The sequence below is a fragment of the Oncorhynchus mykiss genome, chromosome 21, assembly GCF_013265735.2.
Source record: "Oncorhynchus mykiss isolate Arlee chromosome 21, USDA_OmykA_1.1, whole genome shotgun sequence".
Classification (NCBI taxonomy): domain Eukaryota; kingdom Metazoa; phylum Chordata; class Actinopteri; order Salmoniformes; family Salmonidae; genus Oncorhynchus; species Oncorhynchus mykiss.
In genome coordinates this window covers 60,308,653-60,321,880 of record NC_048585.1, presented here as the reverse complement: position 1 = coordinate 60,321,880, position 13,228 = coordinate 60,308,653, and the positions used below count along the sequence as shown (strand labels likewise).

Sequence of the window (13,228 nt, the reverse complement as noted above, 5' to 3'; positions counted from 1 at the left end):
CCTGATTTACAACTGCGACCTATTTGTGGGGGGAGATAGAGACACGCACGCTGTCGAAAAATAGGAATAAATCCCAAATTGAGGTTTAAATGCCTCGGTTTAGGATTTATATTGGTTTATTTCTACCTTTTTCTTCTCCAGTATTCTGATTTTGTTACATACACACCTGGAACGGACGCTATTTAGGTTTACAGGACATTTTAAACAGCACTGCCTCTTATTTCTTGTTTTATTTGAACATGGTTGTATTTTGTCCTAAATTGTAGGACTGTGATGACAAACGTGACAAATTTACAACATTTCTCTGGCAAGGTGTGAACAGCTTTTATCAGCCCTCTGCACCGCGCCCCCAAGTCTTATTTGAGGTGAATGGAGCTCCATCTGGTGGAGGAAAGCAGTAATGCACCAGCGGACGTCAAAGGGGACCGGCTTTAAATTAAAACAAATCCAAGATGGCGACTTGTGTGAGTATTGAGCACAAATGTATTTTGGTTTAGTTTCCCCTCTTGTTGGTAAGATTTTCTGCTGTTTTACAAATGTGAGAGTTCAACAGACACACACTAAGCCCAAGTCCTCTCAGCTTTGAGTAGAAGTGGTTACGAGATACAGATTTCGGCCCAGTTTAGTTTCTACTAGCCTAGCAAAGACTGACGAGGAAAGAGAGGAGGGGGAAACCACACCAGTCACAGCACCGCTACTCTCCATAACCCCCAGCCTGCCCTGCTGCTCGGTAAAAGGCAACTATTAGCAGCTTTTAACTGGTACATCAGAGAGCTATGTGTGTATAGAGTTGTGTCGATTGTTTTAAGCATATTTGAGTCTTATCAGGGTGTTTCCAGAGAATAACCGTGTATGAGATTGCTAATCTAGACTGGTCCTAGAAATGATGTCTGTTAAGACTGACAATTTGTGCTGGCTTCGGCAGCACATATACTAAAATTGGAGCGATACAGAGAAGATTAGCATGGCCCCTTGTGCAAAGATGACACGCAAAATCGTGAAGCGTTCCCAATTTTGTCCCTCGGTGTAGTTTTGTCTTTTTCAGACCTTTTGAAACGTTGTTTACTGTATTCATTGTGTGGTGGAGAAAGCAGGCACTTCGTGTGGCTGTTGGCTACCTCTAGTGGTCATGTTGGGTAACAGGACTGCTGAACTAAACACAAAGTCAGACAGCTGTGTCCCTATTGACAGGATATTGTTCACGAGTGGAGCTTGTGCCACCAGGATTTAGCAAATTCAAGCGGGGTATTTTCTACCAAGGATGAACATATTTGTTGACCCGGTATGGAGTCCTGACACGGCTGCTGTATTTAGCCTTGAATCGTTGTTTTTTTAATGAATTATCTTACCGTGAGAACCTGTCACTTTTTGTCAAGTCGCTCACCCTCGTCAGGATTCAAACTTGTAGAAGGTTTGTCTAAATGTGTTTAAGCCGAAACACCACAGGAGTTACATCTTGTTTATGGGTGATTTTGAGACTACGGGAACTTCTATGTCTCCGGGTCAATCTGGGGGTTTTGATTAAAAGTTTATATTCTTTAATATTCTCTTTACAATTACCCCAGACTTTAACACCAAGTATTTATAGCTACTTTTCAGATGCATTTTATACCTAAATGTCACTGTTTTGCCCTTGTCCTTGTCCCTGACCCAGACTTTTGAGGTTCTACTATGTTTTTCTATGAAATAACATTTATATAATGTGTAATTGGTATCTACTAGAGAAAGAATCGATTAAATAAAATATATCAATATTCATTATGAGTATGCCCTTTATATTGTTTACACAAAATATAGTTTTCAAGAAAAAGTTAATTTAGTTACCATGGAAACATTGACACTAGGCTTAAACACATTTAGTCAAACCTTCTACAAGTAAATACAGCAGCCGTGTCAGGATTCCATACCGGGTCGACAAATGTTCATCCTTGGTAGAAAATACCCCGCTTGAATTTGCTAAATCCTGGTGGCACAAGCTCCACTCGTGAACAATATCCTGTCAATAGGGACACAGCTGTCTGACTTTGTGTTTAGTTCAGCAGTCCTGTTACCCAACATGACCACTAGAGGTAGCCAACAGCCACACGAAGTGCCTGCTTTCTCCACCACACAATGAATACAGTAAACAAAGTTTCAAAAGGTCTGAAAAAGACAAAACTACACCGAGGGACAAAATTGGGAACGCTTCACGATTTTGCGTGTCATCTTTGCACAAGGGGCCATGCTAATCTTCTCTGTATCGTTCCAATTTTAGTATATGTGCTGCCGAAGCCAGCACAAACAGCCAGCCTTAACAGACATCATTTGTAGGACCAGTCTAGATTAGCAGTCTCATTGACGGCTATTCTCTGGAAACACCCTGATAAGACTCAAATATGCTTAAAACAATCGACACAACTCTATACACACATAGCTCTCTGATGTACCAGTTAAAAGCTGCTAATAGTTGCCTTTTACCGAGCAGCAGGGCAGGCTGGGGGTTATGGAGAGTAGCGGTGCTGTGACTGGTGTGGTTTCCCCCTCCTCTCTTTCCTCGTCAGTCTTTGCTAGGCTAGTAGAAACTAAACTGGGCCGAAATCTGTATCTCGTAACCACTTCTACTCAGAGCTGAGAGGACTTGGGCTTAGTGTGTGTCTGTTGAACTCTCACATTTTTAAAACAGCAGAAAATCTTACCAACAAGAGGGGAAACTAAACCAAAATACATTTGTGCTCAATACTCACACAAGTCGCCATCTTGGATTTGTTTTAATTTAAAGCCGGTCCCCTTTGACGTCCGCTGGTGCAGTACTGCTTTCCTCCACCAGATGGAGCTCCATTCACCTCAAATAAGACTTGGGGGCGCGGTGCAGAGGGCTGATAAGAGCTGTTCACACCTTGCCAGAGAAATGTTGTAAATTTGTCACGTTTGTCATCACAGTCCTACAATTTAGGACAAAATACAACCATGTTCAAATAAAACAAGAAATAAGAGGCAGCGCTGTTTAAAATGTCCCGTAAACCTAAATAGCGTCTGTTCCTGGTGTGTAGGTAACAAAATCAGAATACTGGAGAAAAAAACGGTAGAAATAAACCAATAAAAATCCTAAACCGAGGTATTTAAACTTCAATTTGGGATTTATTCCTATTTTTCGACAGCGTGCGTGTCTCTATCTCCCCCCACAAAATAGGTCGCAGTTGTAAGTCAGGACTTGGCCTGGTCGCATTTGTAAATTAGAACTTATTCTCCACTGGCCTAACAGGTTAAACAATAAAAACATATATATATATATATATTAAACACACCTACCATGTTTCCCTGACTAATATATTCGAAGACAATGTTGAAAGCAGAAACTCTGACAAGACTCCAAAATAGATAGGTCTCATAAAGGTTGTTTGCACTTTCCGATTACAGCAGTAAGGAATAAAGCAGCGGTAATGACCATGGTGGGCAGGTAACACGTTATAACTCACGACTCACACACGTCCGAGCGAAGCCGTCTAATCTAGCTAGTCTGAAGGGAGATGCATGGCCACAGATGGCTAATTATGGCTTTTTCAACAACAGTAGCAAGCAAGTCCTGTCTTACTTAGGTCAGTTAGGATCACCACTTTATTTTAAGAATTTGAAATGTCAGAATAATAGTAGAGAGAATGATTTATTTCAGCTTTCATTTCTTTCATCATATTCCCAGTGGGTCAGAAGTTTACATACACTCAATTAGTATTTGGTAGCATTGCCTTTAAATATGTTTAACTTGGGTCAAACGTTTCGGGTAGCCTTCCACAAGCTTCCCACAATAAGTTGGGTGACTTTTGGCCCATTATTCCTGACAGAGTTTGTGTAACTGAGTCAGGTTTGTAGGCCTCCTTGCTCGCACATTATTTTATAGGATTGAGGTCAGAGCTTTGTGATGGCCATTCCAATACCTTGACTTTGTTGTCCTTAAGCCATTTTACCAAATCTTTGGAAGTATGCTTGGGTCATTGTCCATTTGGAAGACCCATTTGCGACCAAGCTTTAACGTTCCTGACATGTCTTGAGATGTTGCTTCAATATACCCACATCATTTTCCTACCTCATGATGCCATCTATTTTGTGAAGTGCACCAGTCCCTCCTGCAGCAAAGCACCCCCACAACATGATGCTGCCACCCCCACAACATGATGCTGCCACCCCCATGCTTCACGGTTGGGATGGTGTTCTTCAGCTTGCAAGCCTCCCCATTTTTCCTCCAAACATAACGATGGTCATTATGGCCAAACAGATCTATTTTTGTTTCATCAGACCAGAGGACATTTCTCCAAAAAGTACAATCTTTGTCCAGATGTGCAGTTACAAACTGTAGTCTAACTTTTTTATGGAGGTTTTGGAGCAGTGGCTTCTTCCTTGCTGAGCGGCCTTTCAGGTTGTGTCGATATGGGACTCGTTTTACTGTTGATATAAATACTTTTGTACCTGTTTCCTCCAATATCTTTACAATGTCCTCTGCTGTTGTTCTGGGATTGATTTGCACTTTTCGCACAAAATTACGTTAATCTCTAGGAGACAGAACACGTCTCCTTCCTGAGCGGTATGACAGCTATGTGGTCCCATGGTGTTTATACTTGCGTACTATTGTTTGAACAGATGAACATGGTACCTTCAGGTGTTTGGAAATTGCTCCCAAGGAAGAACCAGACTCGTTGAGGTCTTGGCTGATTTCTTTAGATTTTCCCATGAATGCAAGCAGAGAGGCACTGAGTTTGAAGGTAGACCTTGAAATTAATCCACAGGTACACCACCAATTGACTCAAATTATGTCAATTAGCCTATCAGAAGCTTCTAAAGCCATGACATCATTTTCTGGCATTTTCCAAGCTGTTTAAAGGCAGTCATCCTAGTGTATGTAAACTTCTGACCCACTGGAATTGTGATACAGTGAATTATAAGTGAAATAATCTGTCTGTAAACAAAAAATTCCTTGTGTCATGCACAAAGTAGATGTCCTAACTCACTTGCCAAAACTATAGTTTGTTAACAAGAAATTTGTGGAGTGGTTGAAGAACCGAGTTTTAATGACTCCAACCTAAGTGTTTGTAAACGTCAGACTTCAACTGTGTGTGTACAGATTACCTCAACTAGCCTGTACCCCTAAACACTGACTCGGGAACCGGTTCCCCCTGTATGTAGCCTCCACATTGACTCTGTACCGGTACCCCCTGTATATAGCCTCCACATTGACTCTGTACCGGTGCCCCCTGTATATAGCCTCCACACTGATTCTGTACCGGTACCCCCTGTATATAGCCTCCACATTGACTCTGTACCAGTACCCCCTGTATATAGCCTCCACATTGACTCTGTACCGGTGCCCCCTGTATATAGCCTCCACACTGCCTCTGTACCGGTGCCCCCTGTATATAGCCTCCACACTGCCTCTGTACCGGTGCCCCCTGTATATAGCCTCCACACTGCCTCTGTACCGGTGCCCCCTGTATATAGCCTCCACATTGACTCTGTACCGGTACCCCCTGTATATAGCCTCCACATTGACTCTGTACCGGTGCCCCCTGTATATAGCCTCCACACTGCCTCTGTACCGGTACCCCCTGTATATAGCCTCCACACTGACTCGGTACCGGTACCCCCTGTATATAGCCTCCACATTGACTCAGTACCGGTGCCCCCTGTATATAGCCTCCACACTGACTCGGTACCGGTACCCCCTGTATATAGCCTCCACATTGACTCAGTACCAGTACCCCCTGTATATAGCCTCCACATTGACTCTGTACCGGTACCCCCTGTATATAGCCTCCACATTGACTCTGTACCGGTGCCCCCTGTATATAGCCTCCACACTGCCTCTGTACCGGTACCCCCTGTATATAGCCTCCACACTGACTCGGTACCGGTGCCCCCTGTATATAGCCTCCACACTGACTCGGTACCGGTGCCCCCTGTATATAGCCTCGTTATTGTTATTCTTATTGTGTTACTTCTTATTTTAGTCTACTTGGTAAATGTTTTCTTCTTCTTGAACAGCACTGTTGGTTAAGGGCTTGTAAGTAAACATTTCACGGTAAGGTCTACACTGTTGGTTAAGGGCTTGTAAGTAAACATTTCACGGTAAGGTCTACACTGTTGGTTAAGGGCTTGTAAGTAAACATTTCACGGTAAGGTCTACACTGTTGGTTAAGGGCTTGTAAGTAAACATTTCACGGTAAGGTCTACACTGTTGGTTAAGGGCTTGTAAGTAAACATTTCACGGTAAGCTCTACACTGTTGGTTAAGGGCTTGTAAGTAAACATTTCACGGTAAGGTCTACACTGTTGGTTAAGGGCTTGTAAGTAAACATTTCACGGTAAGGTCTACACTGTTGGTTAAGGGCTTGTAAGTAAACATTTCACGGTAAGGTCTACACTGTTGGTTAAGGGCTTGTAAGTAAACATTTCACGGTAAGGTCTACACTGTTGGTTAAGGGCTTGTAAGTAAACATTTCACGGTAAGGTCTACACTGTTGGTTAAGGGCTTGTAAGTAAACATTTCACGGTAAGGTCTACACTGTTGGTTAAGGGCTTGTAAGTAAAGCATTTCACGGTAAGGTCTACACTGTTGGTTAAGGGCTTGTAAGTAAACATTTCACGGTAAGGTCTACACTGTTGGTTAAGGGCTTGTAAGTAAACATTTCACGGTAAGGTCTACACTGTTGGTTAAGGGCTTGTAAGTAAACATTTCACGGTAAGGTCTACACTGTTGGTTAAGGGCTTGTAAGTAAACATTTCACGGTAAGGTCTACACTGTTGGTTAAGGGCTTGTAAGTAAACATTTCACGGTAAGGTCTACACTGTTGGTTAAGGGCTTGTAAGTAAACATTTCACGGTAAGGTCTACACTGTTGGTTAAGGGCTTGTAAGTAAACATTTCACGGTAAGGTCTACACTGTTGGTTAAGGGCTTGTAAGTAAGCATTTCACGGTAAGGACTACACTGTTGGTTAAGGGCTTGTAAGTAAACATTTCACGGTAAGGTCTACACTGTTGGTTAAGGGCTTGTAAGTAAGCATTTCACGGTAAGGTCTACACTGTTGGTTAAGGGCTTGTAAGTAAACATTTCACGGTAAGGTCTACACTGTTGGTTAAGGGCTTGTAAGTAAACATTTCACGGTAAGGACTACACTTGTTGTGTTCGGCGCATGTGACAAATACAGTTTGATTGATGTGTGAATAACCACAAGGCAAAGCAATTATATCCTGGTATATTAAGCAGGTTGACTTTATTATTGGTAACAATCATTGTTATCAGCTGTACCACAAACATCGTTGTCATCACCAACATCGTTGACATCACCAACATCGTTGACATCACCAACATCGTTGACATCACCAACATCGTTGACATCACCAACATCGTTGACATCACCAACATCGTTGACATCACCAACATCGTTGACATCACCAACATCGTTGTCATCACCAACATCGTTGACATCACCAACATCGTTGACATCACCAACATCGTTGACATCACCAACATCGTTGACATCACCAACATCGTTGACATCACCAACATCGTTGACATCACAAACATCGTTGTCATCACCAACATCGTTGACATCACCAACATCGTTGACATCACAAACATCGTTGTCATCACCAACATCGTTGACATCACCAACATCGTTGTCATCACCAACATCGTTGTCAACACCAACATTGTTGACATCGTTGTCATCACCAACATCATTGTCATCACCAACATCGTTGACATCACCAACATCGTTGACATCACCAACATCGTTGTCATCACCAACATCGTTGTCATCACCAACATCGTTGACATCACAAACATCGTTGACATCGTTATCAGCAGTACCATCAGAGGTATAGTAGCATAATCATGAAATTACATTTATTATCAGAAATATATAGAAGAGCTTTACTTTAGTTTGTGTGAATATAAGTGTTGATACCGTTGGGTACTAAAGTAAATACTGTATTGTAGTGCTGGACCATCCATTAATTCCATAGGAAAAGCTGCTGCTGGCGATTTAATTTCAGACATTTTATCTTATGTAGATCAGTAGTAACCTGATGTCTCGTGAGTCATGAAAGACAGTTACCCACAAACCGACTAGCTGGTCAGCACACGCAAGATTTGGGTTGGAGATTAGTGGAAACCAACCTGGTCAAAATAATCTTAAAATCTGGATATTACTTCTACTACTGGTCATTACCATCCTGGATTTTACTTCTACTACTGGTCATTACCATCCTGGATATTACTTCTACTACTGGTCATTACCATGCTGGATATTACTTCTACTACTGGTCATTACCATCCTGGATATTACTTCTACTACTGGTCATTACCATCCTGGATATTACTTCTACTTCTGGTCATTTTAAAATACAGATGATAATCTGTCTGTTACCTGTATTCTAGGATGGTAATGACCAGTAGTAGAAGTAATATCCAGGATGGTAATGACCAGAAGTAGAAGTAATATCCAGGATGGTAATGACCAGTAGTAGAAGTAATATCCAGGATGGTAATGACCAGAAGTAGAAGTAATATCCAGGATGGTAATGACCAGTAGTAGAAGTAATATCCAGGATGGTAATGACCAGTAGTATAAGTAATATCCAGGATGGTAATGACCAGTAGTAGAAGTAATATCCAGGATGGTAATGACCAGTAGTAGAAGTAATATTCAGGATGGTAATGACCAGTAGTAGAAGTAATATCCAGGATGGTAATGACCAGTAGTAGAAGTAATATCCAGGATGGTAATGACCAGTAGTAGAAGTAATATTCAGGATGGTAATGACCAGTAGTAGAAGTAATATCCAGGATGGTAATGACCAGAAGTAGAAGTAATATTCAGGATGGTAATGACCAGTAGTAGAAGTAATATCCAGGATGGTAATGACCAGTAGTAGAAGTAATATTCAGGATGGTAATGACCAGTAGTAGTAGTAATAACAGCACTGTCATTAATAGTATCCTATATAGAGCAGAATAATAACAGTTTAAATATCAGGAGGAATATTTTTTTGACTTGGTGCTTTTTGGGGTCTGACATGGTGCCCGTTAAAAAACTCAAAGTCTTCATCCAAGTTGGCCAAACTCTTTCATCCAAGTTGGCCAAACTCTTTCAGCCATAACAGCAAATGGCCCCGTTTTCTCCCCTCAGAACGGACACACCTCGGTGTCATCCTGGCTAACACATCCTCATGTTTAGACAAAAAAGTGATGTGGACAGCACTGGACTGTTACAATGACTGGAACCCATCAGAGACATTACAAAGACCAGGTCAATGGTACCCTAAACCCTATTCCTCATGCACCCTATTCCCTAGAACCCTATTCCTCATGTACCCTATTCCCTAGAACCCTATTCCTCATGTAGCCTATTCCCTAGAACCCTGTTCCCTAGAACCCTATTCCTAATGTACCCTATTCCCTATAACCCTATTCCCTAGAACCCTATTCCTCATGTAGCCTATTCCCTAGAACCCTATTCCTCATGTACCCTATTCCCTAGAACCCTTTTCCCTATAACCCTATTCCCTAGAACCATATTCCTCATGTACCCTTTTCCCTAGAACCCTATTCCCTAGAACCCTATTCCTCATGTACCCTATTCCCTAGAACCCTATTCCCTAGAACTCTATTTCTCATGTACCCTATTCCCTAGAACCCTATTCCCTAGAACCCTATTCCTCATGTACCCTATTCCCTATAACCCTATTCCCTAGAACCCTATTCCTCATGTACCCTATTCCCTAGAACCCTATTCCCTAGAACTCTATTTCTCATGTACCCTATTCCCTAGAACCCTATTCCCTAGAACCCTATTCCCTAGATGAGGAATACAGATGTTGCATCTTAATTTGAGCCAGTTTGCTACAACAGGAAAATAAACCTTGTGGATTATAATTAATGGACATTTTTAAAAGGGTTGATAAAACACTTTCGTAAGGGAAAATCAAGTCTTAAATTTAAAAGTGGAAATTAGAAACTTCAGAAGCCTTGGGAACAGGGTGCCACCCTGGCCAGAAAGTAGTGCCCTGTTTGTCTAGGGAACAGGGTGCCACCCTGGCCAGAAAGTAGTGCCCTGTTTGTCTAGGGAACAGGGTGCCCCCCTGGCCAGAAAGTAGTGCCCTGTTTGTCTAGGGAACAGGGTGCCACCCTGGCCAGAAAGTACTGTCCTGTTTGTCTAGGGAACAGGGTGCCACCCTGGCCAGAAAGTAGTACCCTGTTTGTCTAGGGAACAGGGTGCCACCCTGGCCAGAAAGTAGTGCCCTGTTTGTCTAGGGAACAGGGTGCCACCCTGGCCAGAAAGTAGTGCCCTGTTTGTCTAGGGAACAGGGTGCCCCCCTGGCCAGAAAGTAGTGCCCTGTTTGTCTAGGGAACAGGGTGCCACCCTGGCCAGAAAGTAGTACCCTGTTTGTCTAGGGAACAGGGTGCCACCCTGGCCAGAAAGTAGTACCCTGTTTGTCTAGGGAACAGGGTGCCACCCTGGCCAGAAAGTAGTGTCCTGTTTGTCTAGGGAACAGGGTGCCACCCTGGCCAGAAAGTAGTGTCCTGTTTGTCTAGGGAACAGGGTGCCACCCTGGCCAGAAAGTAGTGTCCTGTTTGTCTAGGGAACAGGGTGCCACCCTGGCCAGAAAGTAGTGTCCTGTTTGTCTAGGGAACAGGGTGCCACCCTGGCCAGAAAGTAGTGCCCTGTTTGTCTAGGGAACAGGGTGCCACCCTGGCCAGAAAGTAGTACCCTGTTTGTCTAGGGAACAGGGTGCCACCCTGGCCAGAAAGTAGTGCCCTGTTTGTCTAGGGAACAGGGTGCCACCCTGGCCAGAAAGTAGTGCCCTGTTTGTCTAGGGAACAGGGTGCCCCCCTGGCCAGAAAGTAGTGCCCTGTTTGTCTAGGGAACAGGGTGCCACCCTGGCCAGAAAGTAGTACCCTGTTTGTCTAGGGAACAGGGTGCCACCCTGGCCAGAAAGTAGTACCCTGTTTGTCTAGGGAACAGGGTGCCACCCTGGCCAGAAAGTAGTGTCCTGTTTGTCTAGGGAACAGGGTGCCACCCTGGCCAGAAAGTAGTGTCCTGTTTGTCTAGGGAACAGGGTGCCACCCTGGCCAGAAAGTAGTGTCCTGTTTGTCTAGGGAACAGGGTGCCACCCTGGCCAGAAAGTAGTGTCCTGTTTGTCTAGGGAACAGGGTGCCACCCTGGCCAGAAAGTAGTGTCCTGTTTGTCTAGGGAACAGGGTGCCACCCTGGCCAGAAAGTTGTGTCCTGTTTGTCTAGGGAACAGGGTGTGATTCGAAGATTGTCTTCCATCATAGTAATAATATAATTGTCAACCTGTCAACATTCGTACTGCAACACAAAGACATTCCGACAGCATAGCGATGACATCACAGCGACAAAATGGAACCATTGTACACGTACGTGGCGACCAGACTAGTGTGCGTGGCGACCAGTGTGCGTGGCGACCAGTGTGCGTGGCGACCAGTGTGCGTGGCGACCAGTGTGCGTGGCGACCAGTGTGCGTGGCGACCAGTGTGCTTGGACAAGTGGTGATCTCATGGGAATGCACGTATATGTGTGTGTGTGATTTATCTTGCCACTGTTCTCAGAAAAAGACAAGAGACGACACCAAATCAAAGGCTCAGTGTGTGTGAGCAAGGACCACACGCTGAAAAAAAAAACAGGTCATCCTCTGTTTGTGGTCAAGTTTGTCATTTAGTAGAATGTAATTCTCTCTCCCTCATTGGCTAAACATTGGTGAGGCTAGGATCACAGCCCGCGCACCAGGACCACCTCAGATCGTCATAGAAACCACGAGGATCCAGTAATCCAACCATAGATACCGTTGATTACTGCCACGGGGAGGTTGGAGAGAGAGAGAGAGAGAGAGAGGGAGCTGCTTGTAACTCAAGCCCAGTTCCTCACCTCGAACTCTGGGTAGATGCAGACAGCGGAGTGGGTGATGGTGCCCTATTCCCAATGTAGTGCCCTACTTTTGACCAGGGCCACATACCATATAAAGGGCAGTATACATACACATAGGGCTGTCCCATAAAGCCTCTGGTCAAAAGTAGTGCACTACTCAGGAAATAGGGTGTAATGTGAGACGCCAAGCAGGCAGACAGTGATAACAAGGCCTATAGGAGGTCAGAGAGGAAGGATCAGATATCCTCCATTTTGTTTTGCTGCGCTGGGTTGTTGGCTGAAGAAGACGGGGTCCAGTGTGATGGAAAATAGATAGCCTCCTATCTGTAGAGGTGACTGTGAACACACACACACACACACACACACACACACACACACACACACACACACACACACACACACACACACACACACACACAGTTTATAGAAGAACTGGTTCATGATGGCACTCCCAGATGATTGGATGCTCAGTGTCCATGTCTATCCATAGCATGTTGAGCTGTTTCCAGAATGTTCCATCTACTCCCTCTCCTTCAGTTGGTGGAGAACGGAACTCTCGTTCTCCAACCGTTCCGTGGAAGACGAGATAAAAAGAGGAATACACATGCTCTGTTTTTGTCTTTCATCTCCAGCATCCTGTCTTTTCTTTGCCCCGCCTCTTCTCCTCTGTCTCAAAAGAGCAGATCCTAAATGGTGGCGTCCGATGTCCCGTCGCTGAAGGCGACATCCCGTACCCCGCAAACATATTTACCAGCCCTCTTGTTTACCTATTTCAGAGAAACAATTCCGGTCACTAAAATATGGAACAGGGTCCCATTTGGGAAACAGCCATCTTTTTATACAATCACCTACTCCTACAGTGTCTGTCTCCTACAGTGTCTGCCTCCTACAGTGTCTGTCTCCTACAGTGTCTGCCTCCTACAGTGTCTGCCTCCTACAGTGTCTGCCTCCTACAGTGTCTGCCTCCTACAGTGTCTGCCTCCTACAGTGTCTGTCTCCTACAGTGTCTGCCTCCTACAGTGTCTGTCTCCTACAGTGTCTGCCTCCTACAGTGTCTGCCTCCTACAGTGTCTGCTTCCTACAGTATCTGCCTCCTACAGTATCTGCCTCCGACAGTATCTGCCTCCGACAGTATCTGCCTACTACAGTATCTGTCTCCTACAGTGTCTGTCTCCTACAGTGTCTGTCTCCTACAGTGTCTGCCTCCTACAGTGTCCTTGAAATCTGTAAAACAACATACTCAGACAATATCCTTGCATATATATTGTATCTGGAAAACATTCCAATGTTCAGTCTACTACCCTCCATTTA

General features: G+C 44.1%; 2 non-coding genes across 2 annotated transcripts; one reads left to right on the top strand and one right to left on the bottom strand.

Annotated features, from left to right (window-relative positions):
* The first annotated feature begins 909 nt into the window (after positions 1-909).
* On the top strand, positions 910-1,017 carry LOC118943008. The gene has a single exon (XR_005038745.1). It is a non-coding gene; the product is annotated as a U6 spliceosomal RNA (small nuclear RNA).
* A 1,153-nt stretch (positions 1,018-2,170) lies between these two features.
* On the bottom strand, positions 2,171-2,278 carry LOC118943030. Its single transcript, XR_005038766.1, has one exon. It is a non-coding gene; the product is annotated as a U6 spliceosomal RNA (small nuclear RNA).
* Between the last annotated feature and the right edge of the window lie 10,950 nt (positions 2,279-13,228).